Below are 17,549 nucleotides of genomic sequence, written 5' to 3'. Positions count from 1 at the left end.
AGACCCTAACAATGACGTGATTTTTTCTAACGATAACAGCAACCAAAGTTCCTTCATTCGGATATGCGATTCTTATTTCCTTGCACGTTTCGCAGAGTAAAATAAAACTCGATAAATTCCAGTATCTACACTGAGAAAAATATCATTTGTTATGGTAACTGGAAAAATTCAGTAAAACAGGTACCTATCGTTAAAAAAAGTCAAGAAAATACAGTAACAGTGATCGTAATGAGAAAGAATAGTAACGGATACAAGACTTTTCGGTAACAGCTAAAAAACTAATTTTCATTTTTTACCTAGAACTATATTTTTCGATCGTGGTGAAAAATGAAAATAGTTGAGGACTGAACGGTAACCGGAACTAATAATGTCTCTCGGTATATCAATTGCTCTCACTCGAATATGGTGAGAGTAAAAAACTGCGAGTGTATCGATATTTCACCCGAAAAACAATATTAAGTAACAGATTGCGGAAGAATATTCAATAAGAAAAAGAACGAGTGCAGTCTTGATACGGTACCAGGAACTTCAATGCATTCTGCATATATCTCTACGTATGTGTAATATAGACACATGTGAAGGAGTACAGTGATCTGTCGAGGCCAGTGTAAGCTAACAAACAATAATTACACCAATTAAGGTATAGCAATTGCGCGCGCTCGCACGCGCTGAAGATGCGAGTTATAAGGATACCGCAGGTAAGCTTTAGCAGTATGCAGTTACGAAAGCTCGTCGTAAGCAGGAACCACACACGCGAGTACGAAGTAAGCACAGGCGGCGACTAAATGCACCGAGCCGCAGCTGCGGCGCAACGGCGTTCATGCGCGGCTTAATTGTCACTCGATATCGCATTAACCCCGAATCCAGAGCGGTTTTGGTGCGCCTTATAAAAATTGCTGGACAATTAACGTGCTTCGCTCTCTTACGACGCCATCGCCGCAGCTTTTGCCTTCGAAGGTATATTTATTTCGACGCGTTTCAGTCCGCGCGCAGGGAATTCGCGAACGCCTCCGAAGACACGTACAGCGATTCTCGATGCGAACTTGAATGGAATTCAACCGGGAAAAAATACCCTCAGGCTTCGTCGTCGGATCTTTATTATAAATTGTTCATCGAAATTCACGGTGCGTTTTTTTTTTTTTTTTTTTTTTTTTGTTGAAATTAAAAAATATTTTCACAGGAGCGATTCACTTTCATTAAATTGACAATATTTTGTATACAATTTTGTTTATTATTTTAGGCAGTACCTATTGAAATTCAAATACAGAATCAACGTTATTAATTTATCTTGAATAATACCGTTGGATCCTTATGCTCAGTTATATCAAACTTTGAAACGTGGTGAACGCTAAAATCGAGCAACGCTTGTCATTCATCGCTTTCGAAAACGTTTTCGGTTATGCAATTTTCAAAAGTTTTTCCCAAAGCAAATTTTCACCATGTAATTAAATGAAAGTTTAGAAAATTCAAGGGTACGACGAAAACTGTATCCCTGTAAGAATTAGGTACGTCTTTTACAGTGGAACGACCAGTTTTATGTAGGAGCCACCGACGTATTAAAATTCAAGAGGATAAAATCTATTATTCAGAGGTAAGCTACTTCACAGTGGTTGCCTAGCCCCATGTGGCGTCCGGATTACAACCATTTGATCTATTACCTGATTAAGAAACGTCCCTCGACATTCGGTATATCATTTATTATTCACACAGAATTTTGAAACAAAAAATTTTCCCTCCTCGTCTGCCATTTGATTGAGACGTTACATTCCATTTTCCTACACCGTTATTCGAACAAAATAGATCTAAAGATACACGCCTCGTCCCAATTTCCCGTACCTTGATAAAATCCAAACATTTTATCGCGTTTGATTTTTATTCTGATTTGGGTAAGCTCAGAAAGTGTCATTAGATTGACTTTATCTCATTTTGTTAGATATTATTGCCATAGACTCGACTTGTACGGTTAAATATAAACGAACAATAATATGTAATAACAAAAAGCAGGCTTAGTACCTACGTAAGCTGCACCTAAGGGTTGCTGAATAAGCGAAGATGATACGAGGCTAACAAGCATCCCAATGCATTTTCACCTCGTTATATCCCATAAAACAAGAATCGTCGTGCAGTCAATAGTGCAGACGTAACGTGTAGCGGTGTGAAGTGTTCTTCGGGGCTAATTTGACGGGTTGTTAGCGGATTTGTGAGCCAAAGAAACGATCGTCCAGAGTCGGAGCGTCCACTTTGTGGAGGTTTAATTAATATCCCCGAGCACTTAGTGGACTTAACGACGTCAAAGTGCAGCCTGCCCGACGTAGGCCGCTTAAATCAAAGGGTTTAGTCTTCCAGAGAGCGTTTAGGCCGTTCTATTCTCATAGAAGAGGAACTCCAGCAGCCCTAGAAGTAGCCTCGGGCTCCGAGTTAGGTACGTGATTTTTTTTTTTTCATAATCCATTGCGCTTCGCACCGTTCAATTATCGCCCGTTGGATTCCAATTGACGAGCTTGCGTCATGGCCGTCAGTATTATAGACACACTCGAAAATAACGTTGGCCAATTGTTATCCCATTCTTTTGTTAAATTCGGTGCACGCAAACTGTTTGAAAAGCGAGGGAACGATCATCGGGCTGATCGTTCCTTTAATTTCCACTTCGATCGGTGTGCTCAGGTATATATCCACCCTGCACCTACTCTTCTTCTGGCGATTGTTAATTATACTTGACCGACCCGCTCGACGAGGAGTCTCGACACGCGAACTGAATAATGTACAACGATATTGTCAAAGTTCAGGTCACACGCGATTAATTAAAGCATGGTGTAACGGCCGAGGCAGGTGAACGAAGAGCCACGAAGCGATCAAGGAGCAACTCTCTCGCGTCGTGGGCAACAAACATTACGACTTCGACTTCGTATTTTATTTCCCCGACATCTTTGTCGTATTAATTATATCACTTTCGTTGCACGTATCGCAACATTCGAATACCTACGCCTGGGTAAAATGATACGAATCTGGAAAAGAAATCGAACGTACAAAACGTATTGCAGGCTGGTCTCGTTTTGCACCGTGTCACAAACCCCCGCGGATGTATCACCATCAGTGATTCATTTCTTAATTTAACATTCGGAAAACGAGGAAGAAGGCTCGGATGAGTTGATCCTGCAGCGTCAGCGTCGATTGTCGCTCCGCAGGCACCAGCTGTCCCGCATTGCTGGTTCAGACGGTCTTTATACCGGCTGCCATTCGGTGCAATAAAGCATCGACTCTTTCGTTTACCTTTTTGATTAGGAGAGAGGCACTACGGCCCTGATGTTTTCTATGTGTAAATTTATTGCCGACGGGTTACACTTCGTCTAATCTCTTTATTGCCTGTACCTAACAATCTCGGGATCCCGAAACAGATTCAAGCCTGCCGCGTCGCGTTGTTTCGAGTAAAATTCCCGGCGAGTAATATGGTTTTTTTGTTACGTTGATTTGACGCGTGAGAGGTTATTTCATCGCCGAAACTCCAAACACAATGAATTACACGTTCGGTACTGTCGATATTCCGTTTAATACATCCGTACTTTTCAGCACTTGGCGTATTGCTGGAAAGAGTGAAATTTTTCATTGCAAACGTTACACAACGGCTATGAATAGTTTTATTGATAACACCATGGGTTGGTTTTTGATCGACAGTATATTGGTAAAGTTTCCGGTTTCAATGTACAAATGAATTTCACGTGAAATCCAACACCTTTTGAGTTTCGGAGAGGTTACTTTCAAATTCACTACCAAATTCATCTTCCGTGAAGATTCATTTTATAAAGTTGAGTTCTCTATTGGATAGATTCAATCGGCATATCAATCACTGTCGGAAGTTGCATTATAATGGAATCATCGTCGGATTATCGATCGGTGAAAGAAGCACTAACAACATAGAATAATCGTTGAGATCATTAACGTATAGGTCTGGACTTTACGACCGTCTAGATTCCAATATCCCGGTTTTAATTACGTAGGAATTAGCTAATTATGTTACGTATTGGTTATCCTGGAATTCGCCACCAGTTAGAAAATCACATCGTCAGTTATTTCAAATCACCGAAAGCCCAGAAGAAGTCTTAAAAGCTGGTGGAAGTCCCTCGAATCCATCGTAACTGCCGTTTAGAAGGCATATAGTGAATTCCAGTCGTCTAAGAACTGTCTAAAGCGATTGCTGTCTAAAGTAATTTGAACTCACGGAAGTCATGATGTAAAGGAATGACATTTTTGGATCTCTTCTACACGCTGGTCAGTGCACGTGCAAGTGATTTAAAGTGAAACGATGCCACCACTGGAGTCACTGAACCGAAAGATGCTCAAGACTGGCATTTAAAGTAATATCAAGAAGAGTACGAACGTCTTGAGCACCGTCCATGCAAATCGGCTTTTGGGTTACACGGATCGAAGCCGTGAAGTGGTTAATGATGACCGTGTGAGTCTGGTCTAATAACCAGCTTCCAAATACTGGGGCACACCCGAGGTCACACCTGCGTCCTGCACCCGAGTCTCAGAACGTTGGGAACAATGGATGACGTGCAGCTAGATTCGTGTAAAGAGAAGACAGGCTACCGACAAAGATCGGAATCGGAACCGCGCCGAAAACTGAGAAGGCAAAACTCTCGTTAGGCCTAGAACAAGATTAGAGGCTAATGTCTTGTCCCCCTTGACGTGATTTCCCGAGCCAATATACCTTATCGCTCGCATCTGCATCTGCTTCTTGCGGTAATTAATTTCCCCAACACCTTCAACGTTAACGCATTGATTTGACCGTCAAAAGGTTGTCACAATTGGGTCGAAGGGAGGATTTCCGGGTGAACTGGTAAGTCGAGAAGATATGAGGTTACGTTTACAGGTATCCTAGGATATGAAGTTGGTCACTCGATGCTCAGGGAAGAGAGACGCTTGAAAAGAGTACGTGTTAAAAGGTGTATTTTATAATCGTATTGCATCGTATCGTATTCAATGAAGTTGATGAATACTAAATACATGATCAACCTGATCATCGAAACGGTAAGATTTTTGGCTCATGTTTGATCTGGTACAAAGAGCAAGTGTACTGAACCCGAAATAAGGAAGTTCACAACCATTCTATGGTGGTGGTACTTATGCTATATGTTAGTAATACATTGTACTTTTTGGCTCGTAGGTGATACGACTCGTTGATGTCGTCATTGTCAGGGATTGTTTTTAATTCGACTCATCGTGACTGATTGAGTTTTCAATGTGCGTTCGGCGAAGCGCTTCGCGACGCGTGCCTTACCTTGCACCAGGACTCCTGGACGCTGTCTGTCTGATGATAATTTGAAGACGAACGGAGGATGGTGGAGAGATAATGTTATACGAGATTGGATGGCAGAAAGGTGCATGCCTGCTCAAGTACGCATATTCGGTTGGTTTTATCGGGCTTTCATCGGTCGTTACTTACGCTCGATTTCACATTCGCCTCGGTTAATTATTATGGCCAGATACAACTCGAGCACGTGCGCCTGGGTAGTGAGCTGACGCCTTTGCATGTGCCCCGGTAAAGTAGGTAGGTAAATTAATGCGTGTCAGACGGATTGTCACTCGGTATAATATACGCTACGGTACCACGACGGAAATTTGACCGGGATAAATACACACGCGCGGTGACGACGTAATGATATTAAGTTTGGTCGTGTCAACTTGCAGCCGCACATTGGTAGACGGAAAACACGAACGCGAGGTAATTCGGAGTGTTTCAGAAATGGCTATCTTTGATTGTGAATCTTAATTGACCCCCCCTCAAATTTCACTGCATTTGAATATTTAACAGAGAAACTCAGCCGTTTTCATATAATATATTCATATGCTGAGAGGAATTTTTAGTTCCGGTTACCGCTCAGTCCTTGACTATTTTCATTTTTTAGCACAATCGAAAAATATAGTTCTAGGTAAACAATGAAAATCAGTTTTGTACCTGTTACCGGAAAGTCTAGTATCCGTTACTATTCTTTCTCATTACGATCGCTGTTGCTATATTTTCTTGTAACTGTTGCTTGTGCAACAATAAATTGATGTTACAGCCTTATTTAACTAAAAAAGTAGAGTAAACCTCACAAACTGATATTGCGTTGCAATAACCAAAAAAGGATCGACGATAGCGCAAAATGGTTACGCGTACCTTGTTTTTCGAAATTCCAACAATATTCAAACAGTTTTTTCAACGATGCCTGTTTTACTGAATTTTTCTACTTACCGTAACAAATGAAATTTTTCTCAGTGTGCTGACATTGAGTATTACATTTATCTTTCTTCGGATTAATCCTGTTTTTGAAAAAATATTTCCAACAAAATTGTAACAATATTGAATATTTGTATCTGCTTCTTGAGGATGGCGACGAGATCGTCAAATCATCTTTCAACTGGTTTATTACCTAGAGAGATTTGTGAGCAGCTGCCGGATGTCGTATAATTGTTGCAAGTGACTAAGATCGGCGGTTGCTGAATCACGACTGCAGCTTATGTCGCGAACTTAGAATGTATAACTAAATTTATCAGATGTAATTGAGATCCTAAGATTATGGCACTCAGCTTCTGGTTCTCTGAGGTTCTCTCTCATTAAAATAAAAGTATTCAGCTCTGGAATTGATTCAATTTCATACGAACGCTTATTGTTTTTCACAAGGATACGGAATAAAAATTGCTTGATACCGCAATAGTCGAAAAATTGTTGCAACCTGATTGTCCCTGTACTGCAAATCGAGGAAATTTATTTTCTTAGAATGGTAAAACGATTTCAACATAAGATTCGATAATTTTTTGCAGGTTAACATAAAATTTTGCAGACGAAAAGATAGATTGGTAGTTGTGCTAATTTCTTTTTTTTTTTATGGACCCTCTAACCAATCCCAAGCTAAGAATCTTAGTTCCTACGTAAGATTTCTGAGTTATCTAAAAAACAATATAATCACTGTGGAGAAATAAGCCAACGCTATTGAAAAATTTTTCTTTTACAATTTTAAAATAGATTTCGATAGTTTGTTTTGAGCATTGTATTTGTTTCGGTATACTTATCAGAAGTCTGAAAGTTTTTCACAGAAACGTATTTATTCGTATTTTAATTTGAACGTTTTACTGGCCGAACAAAGTAGAGTTTCGAAGTTATTTATGAAATTTTTGAAAATTCACAAGTGATCCGAAAATACAAATGTGTAGACTATAAGGTATAGCAAGAATTCCCAAAGTTATGATATATATATATTAAGTTCGGTCACAAGTTAGATCCAACTTTAGTCTGATAACTGGCCAAACTGCCCAAATTTACCAGCAGTGGAAACGATTAACACGAAGTATCCGTGTAAGTCAGTGATCCCTGAGTTGAATAATTCCTACCTCTTGTTTTTCACTCAATTAGGAAAGAACAGTTAGCTATTACACACCGATATACGTACAATACACGAAACCGTTGATGCTGTACGGTACAATAGCACCGTACGCGTCGTCATAAATTCTAGTGCCGAAACCGCAAAAAGCAATCCGATCAGCGGGTGCCGTTTTCTCTCCCCCTCCCCTCCTCGGAGTGCGAGTAGTCCGGCGTCGGATTTGACCGTTATGTTGTCGGCCTGTTCGGTAGTGCGCAGAGCAAGGATCGCGAAGGTTTGTGGCGCGAGGCGCATATGTGGGCAACCCGTCCAGCCGCTACGGCACGGCGGTTCCTGGGTCCGTTCGTTCGTCCACTGCACCGGAGTTTCGTCGGGCCCCGGGCCTGCCTGCCAGATGTCATCGGGGCTACCAGATCCGCCGGGTCCTACGTGCGTCGGCGCTAGCACCAACGCAGCACCGCTTTCTCCTACACAGAGCCACCAGGGAAGCCCGGAGAAGTCCGATTCGCCCGGCTGCCTGACGCTGCATCGCTACGGCGCAGGCATACGGGGCATACGGGGCTCGCGCGCACGCATGTCTCTCTGTGTGCGCGCGCACTCGCGCCCACACATGCGCACACGCGCTCGCGCGAGACGCCCGTGAGCCGGAGAGCTGTAAAGAGGGAAAAGGAAAAAACTAATAGGCCATCGGCGTGCGCCTGTCGCGTGCCGAGGGGAACCGCCGTTACCAGGGAGAAGCGGGTGTCGCGGCGCGTGCTGGACGCATGTGTGTGTTAAAGCGCGTGCTGGAGTGTGGGAGTCCGGAGGTGGGGTAACCGCCGGATACCGGGGAAGGAGTTATGGTTCGCCCGACAAAACCGAGAGGAAGATCTTTCGCTAAGCGCTACCTCCACCCACTGTCTTGATTGATAGCGCCGATACGTTCAACGAGATTATCCACTCTACCCCTGTAAAATAGTAATTTATACACCTAAGCGCAAGCGTGGAGAAACACCGGTTTGTACTGTTAGAATCTCGGAATTTCTTTTTTTTTTTGTGTCGATGATTTATTTTGCATTGTTCAAATCTGTCTACGAATGATTTTGACGATAATCGAAATACGTGTGATTTGACTTACTGAATAGGATCAGACACTACGAAAAACACTCTGATCAATTATGATAATGTTTCGTCTGGTAAAGTTTCTTTAACCATAAATCTTTTCGGGATCCGGTTTTTTTTACAACAACCAAAAAACACTTTCCCGATTTTACATTACCGAATGTCTGGGAATTTATCCGAATTATTATCCAATTTATTTCTGTCGGGTGCTGAGGGTGACATGTACCTAAAGAAAAAGAGATGCGATGAAAATCGTAAACCAATCCGATATCACAAAGGAAAGTTACTTGCCTCAATTATTCATCGTTAGATTTGGAGAAATAGTGCATCGCTTAAAAACGAGTTTAAAAACGTCGATGACCAAAATACCGGACTTTGCTTAACTCGACTGATATTTCAACTTTCTTCAGCACCTAACGATACGCGATTTATCCAAGCTTGAATGAAATGAAGTCGATTCGATTAATGAAAATTCGTATTTCTCCTAATTGCATTAAATTTACCGTCGGTGTAATTTCGAGCCGAGGATATAAAGATGTCGAATTTTAATGACTTGATGAAAGGCGCGCCTGGTACACCGGCAACCCTCGTATCCCTGCCAGGATTATAATTTACGGTTTATCTTGTTGCAAATTGTGGATCAGGGTGGTCTTCTCTTGCGCGTGTGAGGGTGGGAGAACTCAGGATACTGAAATTCGTCGGTGCATAAGCCGCAGCTGCTCTTCACCGTACGCGTATGAGAAACTCGACTCTCTATCTCTATCCATCATTTGATGCTCTCTTTGTTTGCCTTCTTCTCCATTTAGCAAATACTTGTCGAGAGATATTCACTATGCAAGCCTAACTTCGATTTTCTGCTTCGTGAAAAAAACGCGTAACATACTATTGTTATAGATAGAATCGTGTGCAACAAGGAGGTAACGGTCTTTTTGCCTCGCGTGTTTGCCAACTTATGCTCGGCCCGAAATGACCGACGTTGCCTCCTTGTTACACAATATATTATTTTCAGCCAACTTCAGCTCCGCAAATGCGTCCGATTATCTATTGCTCGTTACACGGTAAAATAACGTAACCTTATCCTATTATCACCGATGGGTTGAGAAATGTCTTCTGCACAGTCCATTGTCATAAGTAATATTTGATTCGCTGTCGGTCGTTAGTAAATGTTGATGAATTTGAAAAAAATAAAAGAACTGGTCCAAGGATCGCTAGAAATGATTCCGTTGGAAACTTTGAAGCATCTCAAAAAACCTAACTTCTAGGGTTAAATAGTTGCCAAAATGCGATCTTGGAAAGTGCTGAAGCTACAGGACAATATCTCTAAACTTACAGAAAAATGCAGGTAATCCAATCTGAATGGAACGCTGGATGACTTCTGATTGCGGTGAAATGAGTGGCTGCACGTAATTCATAATTTTAATAACAGGTTCATAGTTTTGGATAAATTAAGCCGTGTAAATTTCGCTATCAATCACCTCAGTTATGACAATGACCGATTTTTGTAAAACGTCAACTACATTGAGAGAAATTTTTAGTTCCGGTTACCGCTCAGTCCTTGACTATTTTCATTTTTTACCACAATCGAAAAATATAGTTCCAGGTACAAAATGAAAATTAGTTTTCTAGCTGTTACTAGAAAGTCTAGTATCAGTTACTATTCTTTCTCATTACGATCACTGTTACCATATTTTCTTGCAACTGTTGCGAAAATTTAATGCTTGTGAAACAATAAATTGACGTTAAAGCCGTATTTAACTAACAAAGTACAGTAAACCTCATAAACTGATTTTGCGTTGCAATAACCAAAAAAGGATCGACGATAGTGCAAAATGGTTATGCGTACCTCGTTTTTCATAATTCCAACAATATTCAAACAGTTTTTCTACGATGCCTATTTTACTGAATTTTTCTAGTTATTATAACAAATGAAATATTTCTCAGTTTACTGGATACGAATGCGTTCACGAGGTTCATTTTCGAAATACTCAAGAATGAAATTCAAAAAAATGGAAAGTAGCACGCGCAACAATAGAGCTCGGTATGTAACGATTTGCGCCTTGCTCAAGGATAAATAATGGAAAATGGTGCGATCATCATCAGACGCAAGTAGTACCTTCGATAAAATCACATTCTTTAGTTGAGCATCACAGTGTCCCTTCTGCATTCCAGCGAAATGGTGAAAATGCGATAGTGCACAGCAGGTGTGAGCCAATAGAAATACCTGCCTTATCCGTTCTTTACTGGAGGGTGCATGTATAATAAGAAATCATGAGCAGTCCAGTGCAGCTATGGTGCAAAAATAATATGGCTTGGTCAACTACCGGCACGATTCTCAGTGCTAACGGCGAAGTGACAGTTGCTGTATCACTGGCAGTTGTCAATGTTCAAAAATACGATTTTCTCTCGTCTTTCCGTCGTTAGATGTAATCTGGCTAATGTTTTACGATACAATGAAGTAAAATGTTATCCCGTGATTGATTTGAGCCTAAAAGAACTTCGATCTTCCAGTCAGTGACGAATATCAAAACGATTTCAAATTCTAAACTCCAGTAACTCTCTTGACCATACGATTACAGATATTCACGACTCCATTGCCTAAACGAAAGCTGACTCCGAGCATAGTTACAGGAGCGTGACTTTTCTCTGCCGACACGTGTCGGAGCGTGTCACTGTCATTGGCGGAGGCATTTTGTGAACATGAACAGTAGATAAGTAGCGAAGCCTGTCCAGCTCAAGATGACGTGAACTAAAACTTACGCATTCGTGTTGGTCACGTGATCTCAGTGAACGGCTTATTCTGGTTTTCCACCACCCACCAATGTCGGTGGAGCCTTGCGTCATTCTGTGCTCAGCAAGCTTCCGCCAATGGGAACCTTGCACAGAGCAGGATGCTTTGATGATACCTTCGTTGTACACCTTTCCTCGCTTAGGGTGCGTTCCTGATGGTGCCCACCCCGCATACGCTTGTGCCATCATCAGTAGGGCCGTTTCCCTGATCGTCATCCGCGCGGAACCATCCCTAAGGTAAAAACAAACCAAGGGTTGGCCGTTACTAAACCGTACTTTCTACAATGGTAACGTACTTCTGTTTGAGCTGTGAGTATAGTCAGTGTTTTTCACGTATAAGTCTGACGTTTAATCCGCAAGGTAAGCGGATGTAGTACTCAATTAATTGTTACCAGTGTTCACACGGTACTTTGATGACTTTTTTGATCGAAGGTACATTCGTGATGTTATAAGGCACGCAATTACTCTTTGCATATGTTTCTGGTGGTTCTATTTCTATAAGAAGACCGGTTACAGCCTCTGCTCGGCTCGTTCATATTTTAATCCTCATTCCATTTTCATATTGAAATTTTTAACTCTAAAGCGACTAGTTTTCAGTAAAACAACGAATGAAGATTCGATACCACGGAATCGAAATAGTCGAGTTGTTAACGGTCCGTATTAGTAAAGTTTTCTAATTTCGATACGTACATGATAATTCTTAATGGTCTGCATACATCGGGAAGGTCAACATTCATTACAGCTTGCAGGATTGACGAGGATTTACCAGTGATTTTTAGATCCTTATTTTAGTCAGACGCTTAACGAAAATTTCGATATTCTCGATATATAAACCAGTTCTTATATCTTTTCGTTCCATATTCATGATAACCAATCACAAACACTTCGTGAGCTTGAGAGATTTACAATTTCTCTCGGAACAAGGAACAGTTTGTCAGAAACTAACTTCAGAATTCCAAATACTGTGTTGCTCAAAAGAATGTAGGAAATCGGAAAATCTACCGCTTTTCTTTTGCTCAGGTCTGCAAAATGCTCTGAGTACAATCGGTTTGAATAGTTTCAAGTGTGGATACAGTTGTGCCCAATACAAGTACTTGTAAGTTTAAAGAAAAATTGAGGTTTTTCGGGAGTTATGTATCAAAAACTGCAGTTACGCGCCAAATGATGATCGATGTGACAAGACGATTCCATAAATTCTACCCCTTATTATTCATCTCAATTCCAGTCTACGTATGAGGTTCAGTGCCGGACACACACGTGCCGATGGATACCATTCGGTGGTCTTGAGGCAAGGAAACGAGCGAAAGTCGTTTGTCGCAAGTATTCTCATATTTACGAGTACACTTTATAAAGATACTGATCAGGCGTCTATCTTTTGTACCATCTCGCTATCAGGATGCTTGACGCATGCAGGGCAGTCTCCAGTTACGGGTGCATAACGCCAAGTAAAGTATCTAAATTGCGCTAAATTCGATACTTGCATCACCGTGAATTCGGTTTTAAAAACTGTCCACAGTGTGTCACTGCATACTTATTCGCAGAGTTAACGTCGGTGTGGCTGAAATGTGGAACAAGCGGACGGCACGAAAGGCAAAAATGTACGAAGAAACGAATGAATGATATTTCGCCGGGGCAGGTGAATGGGAAGGAAACGCGAAATCTTTCGCTTTCGAAATCTTTACCGCAACCGCGACGACTGTCGACTGCACGCAACCCTTCGGAACTCTTTCTCTGCTGGACCGTGCCATCTCTTTTATGCTCAGCTTAACGAAGAAAGCTGTTTCACTACCGTTTTTGACGGCAAATAGACGCTGTATTCTGTACACGCATGTACGGAGCAGCAAGTTCTTACGTTAACGGAACGTCTCCTTGTAACGTACCATTTTATATCTTACACGCGAGTCTTCGCAGGTTTGAAAATGAGCAAGATCCTGCAATTAACGAGAAGTTGTTCAAGATGATTTTTCTAGAAGTGTACTTAGAATTTAGCATGCTTCTAGTTTCAAATTGCACGAATTACAAATGCTCAAGTCTTCTACACGAGGCTGAAACTAGCAGCCAAACGTTCCATGTTCATTTGAATAAAGTAGCGAAGTCCCAAAATCAAAATTATGTGAAACACTTTAAACCCCGAAGAGTTTTATAGAATTATAACAATAAGACTAAACTGCATTTTTTTATTTTCAAAAAGTTTAACACGTTTCGCTGCTAACTCTGGCTTTTAGTTTCAGCTTCGTGTTTTCGACTACCGTGGCATTTGAAAAATCATATCTTAAGTATAAGATACCATTTCCTAAGAAAATCAACCCGTAAAAGTTTGTAAGTAATTGAACAAATTGTACGAAAACATCGTTTTATTATTAAGAAAAATATTTATGAATGTTGACGAATAAACTTGATATTTCATTTTACTCTAACTTTATTTTTCAACTATCATCCAAAAATGGTATTGGAAGTTCTGGTCGAAATGTCAAGAATATAACTGACTATTATCAACGGTTTGCGAGTAAATGTTTTCAATATAGATACGCAATTGCAAAAAGTTCCTCCCTAATTCCCCCCTGAAGATATCTATTGCAATGGCACACTGTGCACGATCTGAAAGTGTGAACGATATTTTCACGTCTGTGTTACACAGGTACTCATTCGCTATTGCAGCTTCTATTATATTATACACATAACACGAACATCGGATCCCACCTTAACTCCGCATATATGCGCGTCAATATCGCGCTAGTGATCTTCCCGTGGATACCACCTGTTCCACCTACGCAAACGAATTATCTCCCTGTATATACCTGCATAAAATATTTTTTTCAAGAGTCTCAATGTGTCTCAAAGAATTGGTAGACTGCAATATAATATCCAGCCTTATATCGGATAATCAGAGTCCCGCAATATTTGAATTTGCCGAGTAGAGCTTCGGTTCAAAATTCATTGTAAAAGATCTTTGACAAAGGTGTGCAAAGACTTGATAACTGCGAATGACGATTGATTTTTTTGGTAATATTCGATCCTCTTTCAAGGTATTCGCAAGAAATATCGAAAGCGCGGTTCTTCGACGGTGTAATTTGTACGAAGCCAGGCAATCGTTACAATTAAAGGTGGCTTTTATTTTCACTTTTCTATTTCGTGTTTCTTACCTCGCATTAGCCGATAAGAATATACTTATACCTATACGCATACGATTAAGTCCGGCGTTAATCTTTCGCATAAAAACATCGGTCATTACAAAAATACAGGCGTATTGCATTGCCTAAATGCATACCGCGGCCTGTGCAGAAAATATTTAGCACGTAAAGACCGCGATTACCTGAAGACGTTGTTTAATTAAACGGTGTCACTTGTTCCAAGAACAGTGTACGTATATCCGATTATTATAAATTCTGAAAACTCGTCACAAATTCCTCTACACGGTCCACTTATTACATACAATCATAAATTCGCAAAGGGTCGTACAGCGATTGGCACAGCCCTGAACTCGCGTGCAGTCGCAAGTTTTTAATTGCGACGCATTGATAACCGGGCAGAAATAGATGCACAATATGGTTATGCGTGCAAATGCTACGATACATGCCAACTTTGATAAGTGTTTCAGAATGACGGTTACACAATCGGAAAATGTAAAACGACACCGCTTCGCTCGTATTTACGTGCATTATGCGTTTGCAGCCAGTTGTAACAGTGGGTACAATATTATATACACGACATGAATATACATACACGTTACACCTATCCTAAGCTAAGCTATATATCGTTATATTGTCTATTATTGTCTGCATAAGCTTGAAAGAAAATGTGAAGCGAAAAATAAAAAAAAAAAATAAAAAAAAAAAAAAAACAACAATTACAACAATATGACGAGGATAACGGCGATACACCCACAAAGCTAAACGGCGAATTGACGCGTGCTTAAAAATATACACTCCGAGTCAAAACGCGTCTCTGCCATATAGACGTTGGTGTATTGTTTTACCAGCTGTCACCTACTTTTCAAACGCTACTTGTCGTGCTGAATTTCATACCCAGGCTGCCGCGACTTACTAGGATAGCGCAAAACGACAAGGTTATGTCATACGGTTGTACGCTGTGTGCGTATACTGTGTAACCGTTATACACTGAGGAAAATTTCATTTGCTACAGTAACTAGAAAAATTCAGTAAAACAGGTATCGTTAAAAAACACTGTTTGAATATTGTTGGAATTAGGAGAAACGAGGTACGCCTAACAATTTTGCGCTTTTGTCGATCCTTTCTTGGTTATTGCAACGCAAAATCAGTTTCTGAGGTTTACTCTACCTTTTTAGCTAAACGAGGCTTTAACGTCAATTTATTGTCGCACGAGCATTAAATTTTCGCAACAGTTGCAAGAAAATGTAGCAACAGTGATCGTGATGAGAAAGAATAGCAACGGATACTAGACTTTCCGTTAACAGCTAGAAAACTAATTTTCATTTTCTACCTAAAACTATATTTTTCGATTTTAGTAAAGAATGAAAATCATTAAGGAATTAAAAATTTCTCTCAGTGTAGTAATTGATACCTGTAATACGACATTAACGAAGAGTGATTCAACCGTCTGCACACTTTGACGTATAAATCCATGTTACACGTTTCTTAGATCTGAGAAACATCGCCACACGTAACCCATACGATAACCTATTGTAACAACCGAAAGAGCAGTTGTGATGTACGACGATGTCGATAGAGTCGAATTAGGTGGGTTAAGTATAGCTTTGACGCACGGTTACCACGTAACGTGATTCAATATTCAATTCGCCGTATCAGCATTTCATGTGTGTAATACGAGCAACACAAGTTATCAGTTTCTACTTCCACCTGGATCTGGGTGTACGTGAACATTGTGCCTATATCGTCAGTTACCATTTTCCTACAACTTTAATATACCTATAAACGTTTGCCGAAAAGATTCGCATTTGAAAGAAAGAACAGTCGTTGAGCGTGACTGTTACAATTTTTTCAAGTTTTTACACAACTTCATGCCAGGCCAGTTATTGAATTTTACACCAAACAGTGTGCACAACGATTTAAGCTGCACTTTAAACTCCATATCTATACCGTTATTTCAACATTGCAGCTCCTACGTATCGATTTCGGCCCAATGGGCTGGAATTATGCCGTTGATGAGCATCTGTGAGGTGGAAATTTCGAGATAGTCAGAGTGTAAACAATTCGTGATTTTTATTACCGACAGTCCATGATGGATCGTGTACCCGGTAACAATATGTTAGAGTATTTGACAGAGTATACGTACTTTGTACGATATAAATCGAAACCTGACATTAGCTTACAGAGCCATGTATTGAGATAAGCCGGCACTTTTCAATTACCTTCCAGGTCACTCCTTTTGGTGCACAATATGGATAGTAATCCATGTATACTTTGTCCCAGTACGACATCTCGCGTCGCCTATCAATGAGCATTTTCACTTGGTACTAGTGTAACAATTACAGGTGCGTTATTCTTTCTAACCCTCAGGCGTAATGTCCTTTCAACCGAGTCGAATTGGTTCGGCAACATTACTTCTAGACTTTGAATACGACCTGTGGATACACTGAGAGAAATTTTTATTTCCGCTTACCGCTCAGTCCTCAACTATTTTCATTTTTTACCACAATTGAGAAATATAGTTCTGGGTACGAAATGAAAATTAGTTTTCTAGCTGTTACCGGAGAGTAATTCCAACGACATTCAAACAGTTTTTTTAACGATACCTGTTTTACCGAATCTTTCTAGTCACTGTAAGAAATGAAATTTTTCTCAGTGTAGGACGAAATAGCCATCCGTAGTTTCGCGCCTTCGATCACTTTTCCTCCTTACCAACAGACCAACCTGTGATGTCGACTTCGGTTGGATCAGAGTTGGGATTGAGTCGGTCTTGAGTGCGTATCCGCTCTAGATTATAGTCCGGAATCTAGAGCCGACGATGAGGTTATGCGGCGTTGAGGAGGAGGATCCGTCTTCCTCCAAGGTAGCCAATGAGGAGAGACGCCGCGGCGCCGCCTCCGCCCCCGCCCAAATGCTGCGCATCTAATCGACGCCGAGAGTGAAACAACGATCGTCCGATCCGTTTCTCCTGACTCGTCGTGACTCGTCCTGACTCGCGACAAATCGTCACCACATATCCCGCGCGTTGGTTCTCTTTGCCGCGTTTAAAATTCCCTTGAACCGTTTGAATCCAGACTTCTGGCTTATTCGAAATCACTTGAAACTCGTAATTAATCGTCAGCTAGATTGTGAGCGTTAAATTCTAGTTAGTTATTCGGAAGTACCAATTGTA

At 40.8% G+C, this 17,549-nt stretch overlaps 1 protein-coding gene across 2 annotated transcripts in view; it reads right to left on the bottom strand.

Moving 5' to 3' along the window:
* LOC124174869 (kelch-like protein diablo) overlaps positions 1 to 17,549 on the bottom strand; it is a 135,795-nt gene that overhangs the window by 57,096 nt on the left and 61,150 nt on the right. The window contains exon 2 of one of the 2 annotated variants that reach the window (XM_046554444.1): positions 11,220 to 11,481. The exons of the other annotated variant lie outside the window; for it this stretch is intronic. The gene's annotated coding sequence lies outside the window, so the exon portion shown is untranslated. The remainder of the gene's footprint in view (positions 1 to 11,219; positions 11,482 to 17,549) is intronic. 2 annotated transcript variants of the gene reach the window in all.

Source organism: Neodiprion fabricii, chromosome 2 (genome assembly GCF_021155785.1).
Source record: "Neodiprion fabricii isolate iyNeoFabr1 chromosome 2, iyNeoFabr1.1, whole genome shotgun sequence".
Classification (NCBI taxonomy): Eukaryota; Metazoa; Arthropoda; class Insecta; order Hymenoptera; family Diprionidae; genus Neodiprion; species Neodiprion fabricii.
Note: the sequence above shows the minus strand (reverse complement) of the source record. Positions and strands in the feature narration are given on the sequence as shown.